Consider the following 8906-nt stretch of genomic DNA (forward strand, 5'->3'; position numbering starts at 1 on the left):
TAAGCTCACAAGGAACCCTAAATAACACTTTTCAAAAAAGGGGCACCCGAAAGGTCCTTTTCACAAAAATTGGGCACCTCAGATGTAATTTACCCTATATATTTAATACATATATATTTATATATTATTTATTATATATAAATTAGTATATAAGTATATATTATGACAATACGGTACAATACCGGTATTCAGTAATTCGGTACGGTATCGGTACGTACCGGCAGTATCAACCTCCATCCGTACTAAGTAGAGTACCATTTTCCCATACCGTTACCGTACCCGAATTGTTTGGTACAGTACGGTACCGGTTCGGTAAATGGTTTCGGTACCAAATTGACACCCTTAGTGGCGTACACCAATGGGAACATGAGAGGCACAAGGGCAGGGGGTCATTTTCACAGATGGGGTGGGAGAGACAGACACAAGTTTGGGCACCCCGCCAGTGTGTCCAGACTTTTCCCTAAAACATTATATATTATTTGGGTAAGATGTCACAATGAAAGCGTGCACAGGGGCATGAAAGCGTTTACGGGGCATCAACATGGATAGGTTTTTTGATTTCACAAGGGGTAGGATGGTAAATTCACACACTCCTGTATCTGGGCGTAGGAACCATGTGATTTCTATTAGGGGGAATTTCCTAGATCTACTAGATTAAAAAAAAATTTACAAAACCAGTAGCAGTAAATTATGTTTTACATTCATAAGTTCCTTGAGTTAAAAAGATTTACCAAACCCCCATGTGAGTAAAAAAAGTTAAATGAATAACCCAAAATGCCCCAACATCTTTTTCTCTCCTTCTTCTTCTTCTCCCAACGGAACCAACCACTATCCTCTGCAACCACTCCCTTGATCCCCCTCCCCTGCAATCCCGCCCCACCCACACACAACCCTCAACCCTTCTCTCTCCCATATACCAGTGGCACTTCCCACAACACTTCTCTCTCTTCTCTCTCTCTCTCTCGCATCACAGTATCCATGAATCTTCCTTCCTCTCTCACCCCATCTCATGAGTTGACCCACATCAGAGTTGCCCCATATATGCCAATAAAAATCAAGAAATTCAAAAACAAAAATTAATTCCAATTGGGTTCACCTGTTCCTCCTATATATATATTAAAGAGTAAATTACTCCCCCCTCCCCTCGATTATGCTCTAATGACAAACCCTCCCCTGGGTTTTGGGTAATGACTCTCCCCTCCCCTGCATTCCTTAGATTCTATCAACTGTACCCATTCCGTTAAAAAGGGCTGTTAAGTGTTATAGAAAGACTATATTACCCTCTGACCCCCTTCTTCTTCTTCCTCCTGCAACTCTGTCTGCAACTTTGCCCCCAATCGGTTGATTCAAAAATAGAAGATATAAAATCAATTTTCATTATAAATTGATCATCCCTACCCATTTAAAAGGAACACTACCGATCCATTACTCATCGTCTCTCCTCTTCCTACTTTCAGATGTCCATTGAGGATTTTATGTTATCAGTCTCTGTTTCTTGTCAAATCTTTACTAATCTCAACAAATCCTATCTAATTCGAACAAACCCAGATTAGATTCTTTATAGGGTCTTTTTTTTTCTTATTTATTCCTCAATTGCAGATCACTCTGTAGTCTTTATAGATGGAATTCTCTTTCATAGGGCAGCATAGAAGAATTCCAGAACCACAGGGTTAGGAATTAGAACCAGATTAGAGAAAGTTGATAGTCGGAACAAATCTGGTTGGGGCTGAACCTGGTCGATACGGTCTAATTAACAGGGATAATATGAGAGTAAAATTTGATTACAATGCAGTGGCTGATTTGAGACATATTGAGGTTTCCTGTTGGAGTTAGGAAACTTGAAAACCCAGATGGAAAACAGAAATTGGTAGCAGTGATTTAAGGGCTCAAAACAATGATCTAGTGATTAAACAATAATATGTGCAATTAAAGCAATGACTGAAACCAGATTCAGAAAAATCAGAATTGAAGAAGTAGCCTTGAAGTAGACTAGTGGAATATCAAACAGAAACCTGAGGATTATACAAGCGGAATCCTTAATTAAAGAGGCAATTCAATAGCTGGTTGCGAAGGAAGAGAGAGAGAGAGTTATGATATTGGAGTAACATAAAGTAGGGCTTAGCTTCCAGTTGTGATTGGAGTGACTTAAACTATCTTCCTCACTTCACCTCATCACCGTGACCCACTCCCTTTCCAAGACTCCCAAAAATGAAACCCATCTTCCTCACTTCACTTCACCTCCACTCGGACGATCTTAATCGTTTCTTCTTTCTTATCTTTGCTGGGTCTCTTCTGTTTGTCCAAATTCACCATAATTCTTCTTCGTTGGGAACACCCGGATCAAGAATGTGGTGGTTTATTTCTCCGGTGACCTTTCCGAGGAGATACGTCGTCGGAAGCCATTGAAGGTCGGATGTTGGCATTCTCATTAACAACGCCGACGTTTCCTAACCCTATGCAAGGTTCTTTCATGGTGGCGGTGGTGGCTACGGAAGTGAAAGTGGTGGTGGATACAGCCATGGTGGCGGGCGTTTCCTAGAGATGTTTTTAGGGTTTTGATATGGTTAGAGGAATTATTGGAATATCACAAATATATGGGCATTTTGGGGTTTTATTGAATATATTTAAGATGATGTCATCACTTAACAGTCCTTTTTAACGGAATGGGTACGGTTGATAGAATCTTGGGAATGCGAGGAGGGGAGAGTCATTACTCAAAACCCGGGGAGGGGTTTGTCATTAGAGCATAATCGAGGGAGGGGAGTAATTTACTCTATATTAAACCTTTATTCAATCCTTTCCATGTTAACCATTAGAGATCTTTACCTCATTCTCTCCTCACTTTTCCCTCTCTCTTGACTCTCTCTTTCCTTAATCTCAACTGATCATCACATCGCTTTGGAGAATCGTAAAAAATGGATGGCAGTTGCATAGATGAGACCATAAGCGATTCAGCTTCTGCTGCTTCAGCATCTGTGTCACCGACAACGGTACTACCTTCACCGCTGGAAAACAATCCGCCGGAGAAACTATGCCGAGTTGGAAGAGGAGTAAGCGTCGTTCTAGACTCAGAAAGCGGAATCAAAGCCGAATCACGAAAGCTTCCTTCCTCTCAATAGAAAGGTGTTCCTCAACCCAACTGTCGATGGGGAGCTCAGATATATGAGAAACACCAACGAGTTTGGCTTGGAGCTTTCAATGAAGAAGAAGAAGCAGCTAAAGCTTACGATATCGCCGCTCAATGATTCCAAGGCCGGGATTGCAGGGGAGGGGGATCAAGGGAGTGGTTGGTTCCGTCGAGAGAAGAAGAAGGAGAGAGAAGGATGTTGGGGCATTTTGGGTTATTCATTTAACTTTTTTTACTCACATGGGGGTTTGGTAAATCTTTTTAACTCAAGTAACTTATGAATGTAAAACATAATTTACTGCTACTGGTTTTGTAAATCTTTTTTTAATCTAGTAGATCTAGGAAATTCCCCCTTTCTATTATATCTCAATTTCAAATGCACCGATGTTGCTATTCACCACTTATGTGTTGCAGAGAGAGCCATTCAGTTGGCAACTGTGCTCTCTCCCTTTAATTGCCATAACCCCTTCTTTTAGGGCTGTCAATCGGTCGGTTCCACTTGGTTTCGGTTAGGCTGAATTGGGTTCAGTGTGGGAATGGGTGAATCCGAAACCAAAACAATAACCGAAGGTTCGGTTTCAGTCGGTTTTGGTTTTGATCTGGTTTGAATTCTGTTTTTCATATCAATTTGATATCAGGTTCACTACTTCACTCTGGTTTACCATGTATGTATATCAAGGTTTGAGGACTCGTGAGATCTCGCTTTTTTTTCTCGGTTTTGAGCTCCATCGAGTCGAAATCCCCATGCTAAACAGAAAAACTACATTGACTCGGCCAAGATGCTCTCGCCGAAATCTTGGCACTGTTTCTCGTCTTGGCCGAAACTTGTTACAAACCCCATTATAAAAGTCCCATAACTCAACAAGACCAGTTATAAATCTCGATAGGTCTTGGTGGTTTCATTGGGTTTTAAAGAAAAACTCCAGAATACTCCATTTTTTGCCCAAATCCCACTCATTCTCGTCTGTAACAAGTAATGTTGTCACTCAACAACACCATTTGAGGTGGATTTGCTACACATCAACACTATTTGGAGGAGATTTCAAGTTGAAGGTAAAACCACTATTCGTCAAAAATCAAACTACCATTTTGAGTTGGTTTTTAAAAACTTTAAGGTTTCCATTATTGCTTATAGGGCCTAAAATAGGCTATCCTGCAATTTTTAAAACCTAAATAGGTCCTATGGCCACTGAAACCAGGGGCTGAGAAAAAAAAATACATCAACTCAGCTGAGATCTGAGACAACTTGGTTTCGAGCCAGGCTCGAAACCGCGACCTCGAACCTTGATATATATATATATATATATCTATATATCTATATATATATATATATATATATATATATATATATATATATATATATATATATATATATATATATATATATATATATAATACACACACACACATAATTATGGGAAAAACATGTTTTTTTTTTTTTTTATAATAATTTTCGGGTTCTTATTAGTTTCTTATTGGTTTTATATTGGTTTGAGTCCAGTTTTGGTCCGGTTTTCCATGTTTGGTGTGGTCCAATTTTCAGCTGGTTCCACAATGCTTCAAACGGAAACCAAACCAATACGGATACAGTTCGATCCGGTCCAGGTTTGCAGGTTCAGGCTAGGGTTTGACACCCCATACTTTCTTCTTTGATATCTAGAAACCCTACCACCTGAGACATGAGTTCACTCTGCATCGCGCCATCGCCCATTTGCGGATTTCATTCTATGTCGCTGGAGAAAGAACTGGTAACATCCGCTCGGCCCTTTATCGACATCGGTATTTCATCCATAAAACGTTAGTCTCCCTCTCCCTTTCTCTATCTCTCAGATGTGTTAGGAACATGGGAAAAACACCATCAGATTTGGGTTCCATAATAAAAAGGGGAGAAACAAATTCTTCCACCATCACAAATCAATCCGATCTTGAATATTGATGCTTGACCTCAGCAGAAGGGAAATCCTGTATATCCTTGAACTTGAAGCATGGAGATTATCTTATGATACTTTGTCAGTGGTTTCACACTCTCTATTACTGGGGTTCCTTGTCTTTCAGCATGAATGTACAAACAGAATTTGGGTCTATTTGCTTCCTGCCAGAACTTATATCTATCACAGGGAAATTGTTTACCCGAACTAAACTTTAAACATTGCTTTCCATTCAAATTGAGACAATCAGATAAATTAACCAATTTTACTGAAGAAATGGATAACAATGGATGGGCATTCCTAGCCAGTTTCACCAAAAAACCTTGTCTAATCAATCTAAAATATTAGCAAGCTAGAAGTATTTACATGTAGGAGGAGAGCAGCCACTGTTTCCAACATCTGCATAACCAAAGAGGAAGGATCTAAGCTATGATGCCCCTTGTAATTACTAGGCAACAGGAGGCCTGATCACCTGATCGTGGGACGTGTCAAGGGCATCTGGTGGTACCCATTTCCAGATTGGGAAACCTCCATAGACGGGAAAGGCATCATTTTCTTTGTTCTGGTGTAATTTGCAACTAGGGGTGGTGGCACAAAAGCAGCAGGTAGAACTTAAGGGCTTTGACCAGTTGCTCCATCTTTACTTTATCTGCCTCAAGTAGAAAGCTTCTCTTCACGGAGCTCATTGTTCTCTGCCCGCAATTGGATAGAGGTAAAAAGCTAAGCACTTTGTTACCTTGGAGCTGAGTTCACACTTCATATTGGAAAAAGAAAGTCTTGTAGCTGCAGGTATTGGAAATAAATGTATGAGCTTGGACTTGCTGATGTCTCCTTAAATTGTCCTTGTTAGCTTCAGTTCTGTCCTGAATTGATAAAACTACTCAAACCACCATCTCTTATGCTGATTTGGATTCAGAAGGATCAAATATTGGAGACAAAAGCCATCAAAGCTTTGTTCTGTATTTGCAACCTGGCTGCTAATGGCTCTTTCCAAAATTTTTATTTCTGTCCTTGGGTTCTAAGTAATTTACTGATATGTCCTACATTATAATGATCTAGTTTGATAGCTTGCATCTGTTCAATGCATGCATATGGACTAGGAAATGTTAACACTTTTATTTGTAGTGCATGCATAGTTGTGAAGGCGTCGCCTAGGCATCCAGGCGGATTTCTATGTGCCTAGGCGGCTGCCACCTTATTGTAGGGCGACTTGCATTGGTTTAATTGGTATCGAACTAGGGTTTGGCACTTATTTATGCCAAATATCATTTAAGTAAATGTTTTTATATTTGGTATTTCATTTACTTAGATATTATTCATAAATATGCTAATACCCCCTATTTGAATCCAATAAAAATAGTTAAAAAATAAAATTCCAAATGGATAAAAAGTCAACCCCCCAGTTCAAGGAAAAAAAATTTGATTTTTGGCGGTAGGTGAAAATTTCAACTTTTTAATATTGGGTTTTTTTTCAAATCTAAAAATTCCATAAATTTTAATATGGTAAAACATTGCTAAAAACCAAAAGTGCGGTAAAATATTCATTTGTTTTGATATCTAAAAAAATATTTTCATTTATAGCGATTTTGATAGCATTTGCGCACACCAAATAAGGTTTGACCGGAACATAACTCCAAAAGTCCAGTTTTCCATGTTTGGTGTGGTTCTCTCCTTTGTTCTCTGAATCTCTCTCTCACGGCCTAAGTTCCTTGTTCTCTCTCTTAGTCTCTATCAGCTCTCTCCCCTTTTCTCTCTCTTGGTCTGCATGACTGTATCTGTTCTCTCACTCAGTCTCTTCCCTGTTCTCTCTCTCGGCCCATAGAGATCATCACATCATCGCCTTGCGCCAGAATCTAGGACCTCATTCAAAGTTCGTAGAATAGCAATAGAAAAACTATGACACCCAAAAAATGCTAAATAAATTAGTAGGAAGATTATTTCAAAAACAGACAAAAGAAACTAACCATTGTGACATAATTTTCCTTGCTTACCAAGCTACTCCACCAGTAATGATGATGAATTAGTCATTAGTCAACATAGTTGTCAAGGCGCCAAAGCGGCCCAAGACGCTAGAGGGTGTCTAAGCGCTTGGGCGACAAGGCGCCCGCCTAGGCGACTAAGGCGCTCCCAAGTGTAATTTTTTATTTCCCCATTTTCTAACATTATTTAGTATGCTACAGTATATATCTTATATCGTCAAAAATCAACATTAAGCCTCCTCAACTCATAAAAAATCAACATTAAACCACATTAAGTCACATCAAGTTATAAAAAATCAATATTAAGCCACATCAAGTCATAAAAAATCAACATAAAACTAGAAGACAACAGAATTGAAGAAGCAAGCTATTGGAAGTTTGAAACAATCATACATACATTTGGTTTATACTAGTCTCACATTTGGTTTATATTGTTTTTAGAAAATATGATCTTATCTATAAATAATTAAATTGTTCTCGATTTAGAGAAATGTTCTTGTTCTCTGAGAAGTTTGACTAATTAGATGATTTTATTTTTAAATGAGACTTTTAGTATTAGGAAGAACACAAAACCAGCTTTCCAACAAATCCAAAATTGCTTAAGTCTGATTTATATTGAAGAAGTTATGTTCCGGAGAAAACCTTATTTGGTATGTGTGAATGTTGTCAAAATCGCTTTGAATGAAAATATTTTTTTAGGTATCAAAACAAATGATTATTTTACCGAACTTTTGGTTTTTAACAATGTTTTACCATATTAAGATTTATAGAATTTTTAGATTTGAGAAAAACCCCAACATTAGAAAGTTGAAAATTTTACGTACCTTCGAAAATACAGTTTTTGTTCTTGAACTGGGGGGGTTGACTTTTTATCCTTTTGGAATTTGATTTTTTAACTATTTTTATTGGATTCAAATAGGGGGTATTTGCTTATTTATGAATAACATTAAGTAAATGAAAAACATTTACTTAACTGATATTTGGCATAAATAAGGGCCAATACCGGATTCGATACCAAAAAAAGCCAGTGCAAGGCGCCTTGCAATATGGCGGAGGTCGCCTAGGCCCCAACGACGACGCCTAGGCGACGCCTTGACAACTATGTTAGTCAATATGACATCCATGTCAACACAATCTTTCCACAGTAATCATAGCCTTCCATAGAAGCTAGAAGCTGCAGCTGCATGTGAATGACTGGCATTGGGTTTGATGCCATACCACAACGAATCCCCTACTCTTCGTATCTGATGGATCAATTTACTCCCACTCATTTCAGTGTCACACAAAAAACATCCCAAGTTTTTTTTTTAAAATAATTTCACATAAAGGTCACGAAGTTAGGTTTGATTCCAAACTGCTACAGTTCCATGCCATATGATTCATGATGGTTATGTACATTTTAAGGACAACAAAGATAAAGAAAGCAGATAGCAGAAAACGCTAAAGAAAATATGAAAAACAAATGTCATGAAAGCAAATTAGTGTTTTCACATGCTATATAATAACAATGATTTGCGTACTTTATTCTCTTGTGGCAAGCCCCATTCACTTTTCTCCGTTAATAAATACAGATTACGTAGAAGGGAGACTAAAGAAGAGAGAAGAAAGGGAATCCTTTTGTAATCCTTTGGTTTGTCCAAAATCCAAAGGGAATGCTCTCTACCCACTGTGGAGGAGCTTGTAATCCTCACTTGCCATCAGGACAATCATGGTGACTAGAAGAGATTGCACTCTCTCTCTCTCTCTCTCTTCCTCTGTTTCTTTTTCTATTGATTTTGTATATTTGTTTATTTGGAAAATCAAACCTTAAGTTCTAGAGAAGCTTTGGTTTTTATTCATAGTTCCTATGAGTTTAATGTTTACGGAGGCTGT

The sequence above is a fragment of the Telopea speciosissima genome, chromosome 10 (assembly GCF_018873765.1).
Source record: "Telopea speciosissima isolate NSW1024214 ecotype Mountain lineage chromosome 10, Tspe_v1, whole genome shotgun sequence".
Lineage (NCBI taxonomy): Eukaryota > Viridiplantae > Streptophyta > Magnoliopsida > Proteales > Proteaceae > Telopea > Telopea speciosissima.